General features: G+C 42.6%; 1 long non-coding RNA gene across 1 annotated transcript in view; it reads left to right on the forward strand.

Annotated features, from left to right (window-relative positions):
* The first annotated feature begins 1,243 nt into the window (after positions 1-1,243).
* LOC132360339 (uncharacterized) overlaps positions 1,244-13,286 on the forward strand; it is a 42,063-nt gene continuing 30,020 nt past the window's right edge. Inside the window, exon 1 of the long non-coding RNA XR_009501077.1 lies at positions 1,244-1,446. This is a non-coding gene — a long non-coding RNA (uncharacterized LOC132360339). The remainder of the gene's footprint in view (positions 1,447-13,286) is intronic.

Below are 13,286 nucleotides of genomic sequence, written 5' to 3' on the forward strand. Positions count from 1 at the left end.
GATCATTTTTTTAGAGCCTTGGAAATTCTCTTCTTCATGAGTCCCATTAAGTTTGGGAGGCACCAAGGCCCTGCTTAGAATTTCAATGATAAAACGTCCTATTATTTTGAGTAATTTTTTTTATCGTGCCCAACCTCACAGCCTCACGGGCTGTGAGTCAGTCTCACCCATGGTTCCTCAAACACAACCTACTGACATCTGGGGCCAGATAATTCTTTGCTGTGGGCAGCTGTCCTGCACATTGTGGGATGTTTAAAAGCATCCCTGGACTCTACCTCTCAGACCCTAGCAACAGCACCTCAGCTGTGCCAACCAAAAATTTCTCCAGGCAAAGTCCCTGGGGACCAAATCACCCAGGCGGAGCACCGCTAGTCTCACCTATGTTCGAATCCTAGCTTCTTTACTTCTGAGTTGCATCGTCTTTGGCAAGTTGATGAAACCCCAAGAGCCCCAGTTTACTCACTTGCAAACTGGTGATCTTTGTTTTTCCCTTTCAGGGTTACTGTGAGATAATGCTTGTTAAGTGCTGACCATTTCACTCAATTCTCAGAAAACTGGACTCCACTTTCCCCATCACCAACCCAACGTTCATGATATAGAAATCCTTTCCACTATTCACATGGGTCTAGGTTTCCTCCGACGCCTATCTGCCCATGAAATCGTCAAATTCAGCTACATAAAGGTGCAAAGGGATGGACTCTCCCTCCTTGATGGGCAAATGATTTGCTGGCTGGGTCGGCTTTTTGTGTCTCCATAGCTGAACATCCTATTTGAGGCAAGCAGCTTATGAGCTGCCCTCTGTCCCCAGCCATGGAGCAGAATCTGGTCGAAGTTGATTTCAGCATTCCAAGTTGCTGCCATTCTCATTCTTCCTTGTCTACTTTCCACAGATCCTGTCCTAGAAGTTATTTTTCTCTTTTTCTTTTTTGGGAACCTTCTTTCTAGATCCTTCTTTCCCTCCGTCTCGGACTTGCACAGTGCACAAACAGTTAAGGGCACTCAGCTTGGCTGCCTCCCCAGTCCCTGTAGACTACCCTGGAAGGATTGAATGAAATTGATAGGACTAACATTACATTGCTCAAATCCCCAAAGAAAGAGTATCTGGGCGGATAGAAAGAATGACCCCGAAGAAAACAGCTGTCAAGGGCAGCTATTGGTTTATCTTTCATGGAATGGGAGACATAATGAATTCTAAATTAAGATGAACCAGAGGCAGAGCAGTTTATCTGTCTGGCAAGGCTGCTACAGCATGAGCTGGCACTCTAGCTGTACCCACTGGTGTCTTGCTTACACTGAATCCTGGGACCGTCTGTCTAGCCAGCCATGTCTGAGGAAGGGTGTTTGTGTTTCTTGCAGAAGAACAGCTTTTAAAGGCCTGGGAGCCTGCACGGTGAGAGTGCTGACACTGCCAGTTTGGGCCGGTAGCCGGATGTGGGCCACACGCAGGTGAGGCCTGCATGCAGGCTGGGCCCACGCCTGGGGATCAATTTCACAGGGCTTGGCCCCAGAGGACCACGCAGGCCTCCTCTGGCTCCTTTACTGCCATTCTTTCTGCCTCTGCTCTGTGCACTCATGTTTCCTCAGAACAGGCACAGGCAGGCGCTTTATAAGGGAGGCTGTGAATTTGAGCACAAGGAGGTTGGCCTTTGGAGGGAAACTGACCCTAATTTGAAACTTGCCTCATTTACCTTTTATTTTTTTATTTTTATTTCTTGACATTGTTTGGAGTTTTATTTATTTATTTATTTAAAAAATTTATTGGGGTAGAGTTGAGTTTTACTGTTGTGTTAGTTTCAGGTGTACAGCAGAATGAATCTGTTATACCTATGCATATATGTACTCTTTTTTAGATTCTTTTCCCATATAGGCCATTACAGAGTATTGAATAGAGTTCCCTGTGCTATACAGTAGGTCCTTATTAGTTATCTATTTTATATATAGTAGTGTGTATGTGTCAGTCCCAATCTTCCAATTTATCCCTCCCCCTACCCTCTTCCCTTCGGTAACCATAAGTTTATTTTCTACATCTGTAACTCTATTTCTGGTATGTAGATAAGTTCATTTGTAGCCTTTTTTTTAAGATTGCATATATAAGTGATATCACATGATATTTGTCTTTGTCTGACTTACTTCACTCAGTGTGACAATCTCTAGGTCCATCCATGTTGCTACAAATGGCATGATTTCATTCTTTTTTATGGCTGAGTAATATTCCATTGTATATATGTCCTACATCTTCTTTATCCATTCCTCTGTTGATGGACATTTAGGTTGCTTCCATATCCTGGCTATTGTAAATAGTACTGCAATGAACATTGGGGTGCATGTATCTTTTTTGAATTATGGTTTTCTCTAGATATATGTCCAGGAGTGGTATTGCTGGATCATATGGTAACTCTATTTTCAGTTTTTTAAGGAATCTCCACACTGTTCTCCATGGTGGCTGTGCCAGATTACATTCCCACCAACAGTGTCGGAACGTTCCCTTTTCTCCACACCCTCTCCAGCATTTATTGTTTGTACATTTTTTGATGATGGCCTTTCTGACCCATGTGAGGTGATACCTCATTGTAGTTTTAATTTGCATTTCTCTAATAATTAGTGATGTTGAGCAGCTTTTCATGTGCCTCTTGGCCATCTGTATGTCTTCTTTGGAGAAATATCCATTTAGGTCTTCTGCCCATTCTTGGACTGGGTTGTTTGTTTTTTTGATATTGAGCTGCATGAGCTGCTTGTATATTTTGGAGATTAATCCCTTGTCAGTTGCTTCGTTTGCAAATATTTTCTCCCATTCTGAGGGTTGTCTTTTCATCTTGTTTATGGTTTCCTTTGCTGTGCAAAAGCTTTTAAGTTTCATTAGGTCTCATTTGTTTATTTTTGTTTTAATCTTCATTACTCTAGGAGGTGGATTGAAAAAGGTCTTGCTACGATTTATGTCAGAGAGTGTTCTGCCTATGTTTTCCTCTAAGAGTTTTATAGTGTCCGGCCTTACATTTAGGTCTTTAATGCATTTTGAGTTTATTTTTGTGTATGGTGTTAGGGAGTGTTCTAATTTCATTCTTTTACATGTAGCCCTCCAGTTGGAGTTTTATTTAAATTTCTCTTACAATACCTGAATATAAAGTAAAACAGTGAGCCTGCTGTGAAAGAAACAGCACTATTTAATTCTCAATTTGTTAATGCAAGACCTGACCTTCAAATAATTCATTTTTTAAAAAAAATTTTTATTGGAATACAGTTGATTTACAATGTTGTGTTAGTTTCAGGTATACAGCAAAGTGAATCAGTTATACATATTCATATATTCACCCTTTTTTAGATTCTTTTCCCATATAGGCCATTATAGAGTACTAAGTAGAGTTCCCTGTGCTATACAGTAGGTCCTTATTAGTTATCTATTTTATATATAGTAGTGTGTATGTGTCAGTCCCAATCTCTCAGTTTATCCCTCCCTCCTTCCCCCTTCTCCCCTGGTAACCATAAGTTTGTTTTCTACATCTGTGACTTCTCATTACCTTTTAAATATGTGACCTTTCGTAAGTTACTTCTTCTCTTGGAGACTCAAGTTCCTTTTTTATAAATTTTAATTAATTAATTAATTTATTTATTTATGGCTGTGTTAGTTCTTCATTTCTGTGCGAGGGCTTTCTCTAGTTGCGGCAAGTGGGGGCCACTCCTCATCACGGTGCGTGGGCCTCTCACTATCGCGGCCTCTCGTGTTGCGGAGCACAGGCTCCAGACGCGCAGGCTCAGTAATTGTGGCTCACGGGCCCAGCCGCTCCGTGGAATGTGGGATCCTCCCAGACCAGGGCTCGAACCCGTGTCCCCTGCATTGGCAGGCAGACTCTCAACCACTGTGCCACCAGGGAAGCCCCTCAAGTTTCTTTTTTAATTTAATTTTTTTTTACTTTTACTTTTACTTATTTATTTTATTGAGGTATAACTGACATATTACATTATATTAGTTCCAGGTGTACAACATAATGATTCATTATTTGAATATGTTGCAAAATGAAGCAGGGGGTGAGGGGTAGGCCAGATGGGTGAAGGTGGTCAAAAGGTACAAGCCTCCAGTTGTAAATAAATAAGTCCTTGGGATGTCATATACAGCATGGTGACTATAGCTAATAATCCTATATTGCATATTTGAAAGTTGCTGAGAGAGTAAATCTTAAAAGTTCTTATCATTAGAGACTCAGTTTCTTAATGTTTAAAATGGGGGCAAAATAACACATTCACCTATGAGAGTTTTTATAAAGATTAGACGTAGTGTATAGAATCTAGCCTGGAATGTGGCTCATAGCATTGGCCCAAAGACGGTAGCTGGTACTATTTGCAGGTGAGAATTAAGGCTCAGTGCATCAAAGAGACTTGGATGTTGTCACCAAGCTAGGGAGTGGCAGAGCAGGAACGTGAGCTCGTGTGTGTTGAGTCCAAGAATTGCACTTTCTCTTTCATTGCAGCTGCTAAACCTTAGGATTCAAACTGTAGGACACCAAATAAACTGGAGTATTGTGATGAGGACAACAAATCCCATCTTAGAATGAGGCTCCTACATCCCCACTCATTACATATATGTATCTGCATCCTTGCCCATTACATGTATGTATCACCACAGGTAGCTTACTTTATTCCAGATCATAAGCACCTGGCCAGGTAGCGCCTCATATGGAGGATGGTGAGTTTTCCTTCCATCAATCTTCAGGAAACATACTTGGGTTGGAACCACAGTGGTGAGGGAGATATGATCCCTCATCAAGGCAGACTGATTGACAGACAAATGATGCATTTTGGTAGGTGTAAATGCTAAGAAAGAACTACGTCTTCTGAAAACCACATCAGCAATTGTATTAGGTTATTGATCCAGTTTGGGTAATGAAAGATGAAAGGAAAGTGAGTTTCAAAGTGGATTAAAAATCATTGTTTTGTCTCCAACCATTCTTCAGTTGCTTTAAGGCACTTGGATCTGAAAAGGCACTGGGGATGGGGAGGAACCTCGTCATTGCCAGTGTGTTGCCAGAGGCCAACGTTGGGAGGTGGAATGGCTTGATCAGAGCGAGGGAGGGGAGTGGGATCATTAGGGTGCGGGGTCAAAGCTTGTGGCTGGGCAGAAAGAACAAGAGCTTTGTAGCTACAAACTTGCTTGGATGATAGAACGTTGACTCTGCTACTCGGAGGGCTGTGTGGTTTTGATCTGTAACTCAACCTATTTAAGCCTCAGTGTTCTTGTCTGTAAAATGGGAAAGCACCACCCATCTCCTAAGACTTCTGAAAGTATTAAATGAGAAGGCACCTGTCGAGTGATTGGGAGATGCCTGGCTGGAGCAGGTGCTGCTGAAAGGAGTGAGGAACACAACAGCTCAGGAGGCGGTCAGATGCGTAGATATTGCCTGGCTCTTCACTTCCTTGGAGGGGGCAATGTGCACAGCACTTTATGATTGATACTTACTTGGTCCTGCAAAAGGAGTAGGTAAAGCCTTCTCTGGGAGATGGTCTTTCAGGTATAGGAAGATAGCTGTTTTGGATGTCCTGGGGACCCAAGCCTTTATTTTATCTGGCCTGCATCCACAGATGGCTCCCTTCTCTCCGTCCTCCAGCAGTGCTGGTCCTCTTTCTTCCTGGGACATAGGAAGCTTGTTCTTGCCCCAGGGTCTTTGCACCTATGATCCTTTCTGCCTGGAGCGCTCTGCCTTGGATTTGCTCATATATTTGACTCTTAGGCTTTAGCCTGCCACCTCCCAAGGGTGACCTTTTGACAACTCTCATCCCTACACTCACCCAACCTCCACCCCTGCATCACTTTATTGCATCACTTTGGTTTATTTTCTGTATCACTTACCCCTTTAGGCAATGTCTTGTTTATTTATTCTTTGCACTTTTTCCCCAGTTAGATTTTAAGCTCCATGTGAGCTGGGATCTTGTCTGTCTTGTCCATATTTTCATCTCCAATGACATTGTTGAAGAAATGAGTGAAGGAAAGAAGGAATGCCAGAGCTGGTGGCTTGTTGTGCTTCAGCTGTTGAAAGGCCTTGCCATGGGTGCTGGTTTCAGGCTTCCAGAGAAGAGAAGCAAGGAGGGCGGTGTAGCAGTTCAGGGGTAGGTGTGTGCTGGATACTAGCCATGGGGTATCCTGCTGGGAGCACAGGTCTAGTGCCAGGCCCTGTGATGGAGCCCACCAATATGGTAGCTGTGAGGGGAAGCATCCCCCAGAAGCTGTGCTCTTCTGCAACTTTCAGTTTTCTTGCTCGGATTGCCTGATCAGGGTGTTATTTCAACCCTCCTTCCCTTGGGTCACGTGACCATCTCGTTCTTGCTCTTTCTTGCTGTTGCCTCTGACCCCCTCGCCACTCCCGTACCTCCTCTTGAAGCCCTGATTCTCTCGGAATCCAGTTTTCTCAAACTCAGCCCATTCTTCTTTCTGCTCTCCTCAGATTTGACTCCACATTTGTGTTTCATATTTAGACTTTTCCTAAGTGGAGAGGAGGAAAGAATGAGCCCTCCTTCCACCTATAGCCCACCGCTGTGAGACAAGCAAGGGCACCTTGGATAAATAGCTGGAGTGAGGTGAGACTTTTCCAGAGTCCCTGGCTTGGCCCCCTTCATCCCAACTCTGAACCCTGGCATCTGACATCCTCGTCCCACTCTCCTCCCTTCACACCAAACCACCTTTGCTTTCCAGTGCTTTGCTGGTTAGCACTCAGGGCCGTGGGGGCTTTGTGGAGAGAGTCATGCTGGAGAATGCTACTGATGGGAGTCAGTTTGGCCGAGGAGAAGAAAATAGCTCTCGTCTGACCCTGGTGTTAGTCTCTGCCCGGTTCCATTCCAGGTAGTAACGTTAGCAGGTTCCCTTCCAGTAGCCAGTCAATTTTTCAGGCCAGTGCTGGCTGCCTTGGCTGATCCAGTGAACACCAGGGGAGAGCTGGAGCCTTCAGGTCTCAGCAGCTGGTCCCTCACGTCTCAGGAGGTCACGTTTCCTCTCAGCCTTGGCGACCCAGGCCTTGGACTGGAGACCAACCTGCTAATGATGAAATCAGCACCTCCACAGGCCACACAACTATGCCACGTGCTCTGAAAGTAAAAGTCTCATCTAGCGGAAGATATCCTTGGTGCTCTATTCCACTGAACCAGATACGCACTTTGTCGGGCCCAGTGCAAATGAGAATGCAGGGCCCATGTGTAAAAAGTATTCAGGATTTCAAAGACAGAGATAGTAGAGCATTGAGCCAAACACGGGGCCTTCTGAGTGTGGCGTCCTGAGTGCATGAACGTGTCACATGCCTGTGGAGTCCACAGTAGTTGTGACCCCTTTAGAGGGTTTCAAGGTCATGTGCCTCTTTGTATTCTTGAACAAACACTGTGACTCTCTTTATTTTCAAAAATAATAGCCTCTCCAGGCTTGATTACTTGGGAGTCTCAGGTTCCTTCCCCATGGAGGGGTGCATAGCTAACATTCATTCCAAAAGGAACAAGTAAGATTGATGTGTTAAGAACCAAGGTGTGAGACTCCCAGACTTCTCTCTGCTGGTCGGTCTGTCCCTGGCATTTCTTCCTGCCTGCAGACCTGTTGTATGAAAAGGAGAGCCGAGCTCAACATTTCACATCCACGTTCTTTGTTTTCGTAGCAGTAACTATTTCCTTTGGTTAAATGGCACCATCATTCTCTTGTTACTTTCCTTGTATGTTAAATAGGGACCACTCAGAGGGTTTTATCGATGATGGAAAGAAGTAGCTCCTGTAATGTTTGGGTGCTCAGTAATTGTTCACATGTTGTCTTCCTGTCCTAGGTCCCTAATCACAGTGGAACAGGACATTGGATCTTATAATTGACCAGGAGCTGAGCATCAGAACAATGTTGGGAAATGGAGGGATTTTGCCCAGCAACTCTGGGTGTGTGTGTGTGTGTGTGTGCGCGCATGTGTACGTGTGTGTGTGTGTGTGTGTGTATGTGTGTGTTTACACACAGAAAGAATTCTCTATGACATCAATTTGTTCGTGTTCAGACTTAACATCTTTAGGGTAATGTCAGACACTTACCTGACCCTGCTTTAAGAAAGCCGCCTTCTCTATAACTGGTGAAGTTCATCTTGATTTGCGGGTCCCAGGACCAACCTGGGAAGAAGTGAAGTGAGGCACTGAGGACTTTTATGGGCAGGAGAGATAGACTCATAGGATACTGCACATGGATGGCACTCAGAGCTCATCCTCCTTTTCGTTCTTACCACATCAGAATCCCCTGGAGAGAGTTTTCAAGAAACAGGTGCTAAGACCCCAGCCCCAGAAGTGCTAGATCGTGATATTCTGAATAACATCTGTCTTGAGACTGGACAATATTTTCAGGAAATTCTGATTCCTATTCTTAATTAAGTACCACTGGACTAGTCCAACCCTTTCATTTTACATAGAACGGAGCTAATAGCAGGAATCATACCCTCCTAAATTTAGAGATCGATTTTAGTTAGGGACAAAATAAACATCCCAAATTTGAGGATTTTTAAAATAAATCAAGGCAAATGGAAATAGCCACAAGCTTTGGGCCCAGTTCATCATTTTTCCAGCAGACTTAGTGAGAGAATTAACTAATGTCACACTTCTGGTAAATGATAGAAACAGGGCTAGAACCTGGATTACCTGATCCCTGAGGCAATTTTTCTTTCCAGCATGCTCTCTTGTCCTCTGTTTTGCTTAGAGCTAAGTCTAGTCAATGAACTGAATTAACTCCAGTAATAGCAATACTATCTCCCTTAATGATCAGGTCAGTTGGTTATACCTCCCCAAATAATGTGTACTTTGTTTAGAAGTTTAGATTTTTTTCATTTTCCTTTATTGGGGAGTTTCAAAATTTAACACCCACTGGGCTCAGAGCACTAGTCTTCTGGGGGGCACAGAAGGCATAGCTCCCCAAAGCAATTGTGAGATTCTGTCACTGCTCTATGTGTTGGATGTCTTTCTTGGGTATGCCCCAGTGAAAACTGAAGCCCATCTTCCTGGTCACGCCATTACGATTATGATTGGTTCTCTCTGTGTAGCCCGAACATGTTTGATTTCTGAGTAAAAGGAGCATTTGCTGATTCCTTGACAATACACAGTCCCTGTTTTAAGCCAGGTTCACACACTTTCACCTCTTTTATGTCTTTAATTAAAAACTGCAAAGGTCCTTTGACCTGAGAGATGAATGGGGCTAAATGCCTTATTATTCGCACACACCACCTTTGGAGTGAAATGATTCAAGCTGAGATTAAATGCAAATTGGTGCTTAAGAATAATTAGCCCAGGGCTTCCCTGGTGGCGCAGTGGTTAGGAATTCGCCTGCCAATGCAGGGGACACAGGTTCAAGCCCTGGTCCGGGAAGATCCCACATGCTGCGGAGCAACTAAGCCCGTGCGCCACAACTACTGAGCCTGTGCTCTAGAGCCTGCAAGCCACAACTACTGAACCCGCGCACCACAACTACTGAAGCCTGTGTGCCTAGAGCCCGTGCTCCACAGCAAGAGAAGGCACCCCAATGAGAAGCCCCCGCACCGCAACAAAGAGTAGCCCCCGCTCGCCACAACTAGAGAAAGCCCGCGCGCAGCAACGGAGACCCAACACAGCCAAAAAAAAAAAAAAAAAGAATAATTAGCCCAGGTGGCCTGCAAACCCAGTGAGCACCCTCATCCAGTTGCTTCTTTCCTACAGGTTCAGTACCTGATTGATCATGCTTCTTGGCTTTGGAAGAGCTGGAATCCCACCCTCCTAAGTTCAGAGATAGACTTTAAATGGGATCAAAATAAATATTCATAATTTAAAAGATTTTTAAAAAATCCTATCAAGGCAGATGGAAATGGACACAAGCTTTGGTCCATGTAATTATTTTCCTGTCGTGACAAATTAGCTTTAGGAGCAAGTCATCAGAATAACTTTCCTTGAAAAAGGCACTGTGATGGGGTCGAGGTACCCGAAAACTCAGTGAACCTGGCTTGGTTGGACATATCGTTACAGAACCTGCTGTCATTCCTTAGCCCGTGGCTTACCCATCAAACTAATGGCTCAGATAGTTTACGGTCCTCTTAATGTTCTTAATGATAATAGCTACTTCTGCAAAGCCCTTATGGGTCAGACCCTTTATGAGGTGCTTTGCATGTTTTATTTCATTTGATTCTCACAACCACTCTACGAGAAAGGTACAGTTATCACCATTTTACACACGAGGAAACAGAGGTACAGAGAGGTTAAATACCCAAGGTCACCAGGCTAATAAATGGACTTCTTACAAATCCACATTGTCTGTCAAAAAACGCTGGATAACAGAACAGGGGTGTGTCAAGATAAACTCTAAAACAACCAGAAAAACCTTTCAATGATTGCCTTGCTCTTGCTGAGTCAGAAGCATCTTTAAAAAGGAACAGTATGTAACAGCATATGCGTCGATGCCTGTGTTCTGAGCTGCTATGTCTTAAAGCGTTGGTCACTTTCCTCCCCCACTTCATATGTGTCTCTGAACCAGAATAAAGTTCACATCCTTCAGATACTTAGGGTTTGGGGAAAAGTTAAATGGCTGTCTGTGGAATAAAGGAACTAAAATATTTTTCAAGAAGGCTGTAATGAATACTTTTAATTAGAGATTATTTGAAAAGAGAGACAAAAGGAGGAAAATGCTTTGTCATCTGACTACTATGCCTCTGTTTGCATTTTGGTATATTTTCCTGTAATTTTTTTTCTGTATTATATGTATCAGTTATCTTTTCTGCGTAAGGGTTTATCCTCAATTTAGTGGCTTAAAACAACAAACACTATTATTTCACAGATTTTTTCTGGGTCGAGCCTCCCAGAACATTTTAGGTGGGTGATTTGACAGTCTGTCCGTGGTGATGTTGCCATCAAGTTTTTGGCCGGGGTGAAGGTCATCTCAAGGTTTGTCTGGGGAAGGATGCTCTTCTGAGCGCCCTCCCGTGGTTGCTGGTTGGCCTCTATTGATTTCTCATCACCTGGGCCTCTCCATAGTCTGCCTCAGTGTCTCCTCAGGGCAGGTGCCTTCCCTCTTTGCAGGGCTGCCTTTCGTCATGGTTTCCTCCAGACCAAGTGATCAGAGAGGGAAAGAGAGGGAGGGAGAGACTGAACCCCGACACGGAAACTGCAGTCAATCTTAAGAATTAACATTCTATCACTTCTACCATATTCTGTTCACTAGAAGCAAGTCATTAAATTGCACTCACATTCAAAAGAAGGAAAATTAAGCTCCCTTCCTCAAAAGGAAGACACAGCAAAGGGTCTGTGGGCATATCTTGAAAACCATCACACTGTATCCTTAAAAGTGTTGTGATGATAGTACATATGCGGTTGCTCTTTATCTTTTCTTTTAACATAATAAAAATTATCATAGCTGCATAATACACCTTAAAGTGGATTTCCACAATTTTCCCAAATACATATCTATACGTACATACGTATATACATACTTAGGTTGTTTTCTAAAGTCTGTGTACCAGCAGTGATGCTGAATGGACATTTCTGGTCATAGTTCTTTGCTTTATTTCATTGGGATAGGTTTCTACAAGTGTGACAACAGTCTAAAGGATATGATATTGTTAGAATTTTTATACCTATTGCCATTTTCCTTTCTTTTTTGTAGATATCATTGTTCTTTTTATTTTTTTATATTTTATTGATGTATAGATGATTTACAATGTTGTGTTAATTTCTGCTGTACAGCAGTGATTCAGTTATACATGTATATATTCTTTTTCATACTCTTTTCCATTATGGTTTATCACAGGATATTGAATACAGTTCCTTGTGCTATACAGTAGGACCTTGTTGTTTATCCATCCTATATATACTAGTTTGCATCTGCTAATCCCAAACACCCAATCCTTCTCTCCTCCACCCTCCTCCCCCTTGGCAACCACAAGTCTGTTCTCTATGTTTGTGAGTCTGTTTCTGTTTTGTAGATATGTTCATTTGTGTCCTATTTTAGATTCCACATATCAGCGATATCATATGGTATTTTTCTTTCTCTGACTTATTTCACTTAGTAAGATAATCTTTAGGTCCATCTATGTTGCTGCAAATGGCATTATTTCATTCCTTTTTATGGTTGAGTAGTGTTCCATTGTTTATATGTACCACATCTTCTTTATCCATTCATCTGTCGATGGACATTTAGGTTGCTTCCATGTCTTAGCTCTTGTGAATAGTGCTGCAATGAACATCTAGGTGCATGTAATTTTTTCAAATTCTGGTTTTGTTTAGGTATATGCCCAGGAGCGGGATTGCTGGATCATATGGTAACTCTTATTTTTAGCTTTTTCAGGAATCTCCATACAGTTTTTCATAGTGACTACACCAATTTACATTCCCACCGACAGTGTAGCAGGGCTCCCTTTTCTCCACACCCTCTCCTATTTTCCTTTCTTAAAGCGTTGGGCCAGTTTACTTCCCCATCTTCCATATATGATGGAGCCAGTGCAGAGTTAAGTCATGTTTTGAGTCTCCCTGATGATGGCGCAGGGACATATACCACGTGCAATGACTCCTTTCACCCAAAAGGGACAGTGGCTGATCCTTCACATCCGGGTCTCATGGGCAGATACTGACCTCATTAACACAAAGGGTAACTTTCTCGCCTAGATTATAGTGAGCATGTAGGCGTGGCTAAATAAAATCACAATAATACTATAGCAATCTAGTGTTACATAATTATGTACCCATATAAATTTTATTCTTTGTTTCGGTGAACATTTTTGAAAGATTATTGCTGAGGTAGTCAAATTGCTGTTATTATCTTTCCAAATATTTTCTTCCCAAACTGTAGTGATATTGTGAAAGTGGTTGCTTGCATTGTTTAACTCTTAAAAATAGTTGTATGACAAACTATCGTGACTTAATTCTTTTTGTTAATACAACTTTACTGAGATGTGATTCACATACCATATAACTTCCATGGTTCTTAGCACATTCACAGAATTGTGAACACATAATTCTAGAACATTTTCATCACCCTAAAGAGAAACCCTGTACCCACTTGCACTGTGACTTAATCTTTTTACTCTAAAACAATCACAAATACCTCCACTTTATGGGAGCCTAGGACAATTTTTCTACATTCCTTTTTTTTTTCTTTTTTTTTTTGATTACAGATATGGAGAGAGAGAGTAACTTGCCCAACACTCTCAAAATGTTGTCTTTTGGAGACAGGAATAAAAGTCAACCCTCTGAAGCCATTGCCAGTGTTCAAGGTCTAAACATGAGATATATAGATGGGATATTAGACCTCACTTCAAGGACAATCCCTTTAATTCCATTTCCCT

The sequence above is a fragment of the Balaenoptera ricei genome, chromosome 2 (assembly GCF_028023285.1).
Source record: "Balaenoptera ricei isolate mBalRic1 chromosome 2, mBalRic1.hap2, whole genome shotgun sequence".
NCBI classification, from domain to species: domain Eukaryota; kingdom Metazoa; phylum Chordata; class Mammalia; order Artiodactyla; family Balaenopteridae; genus Balaenoptera; species Balaenoptera ricei.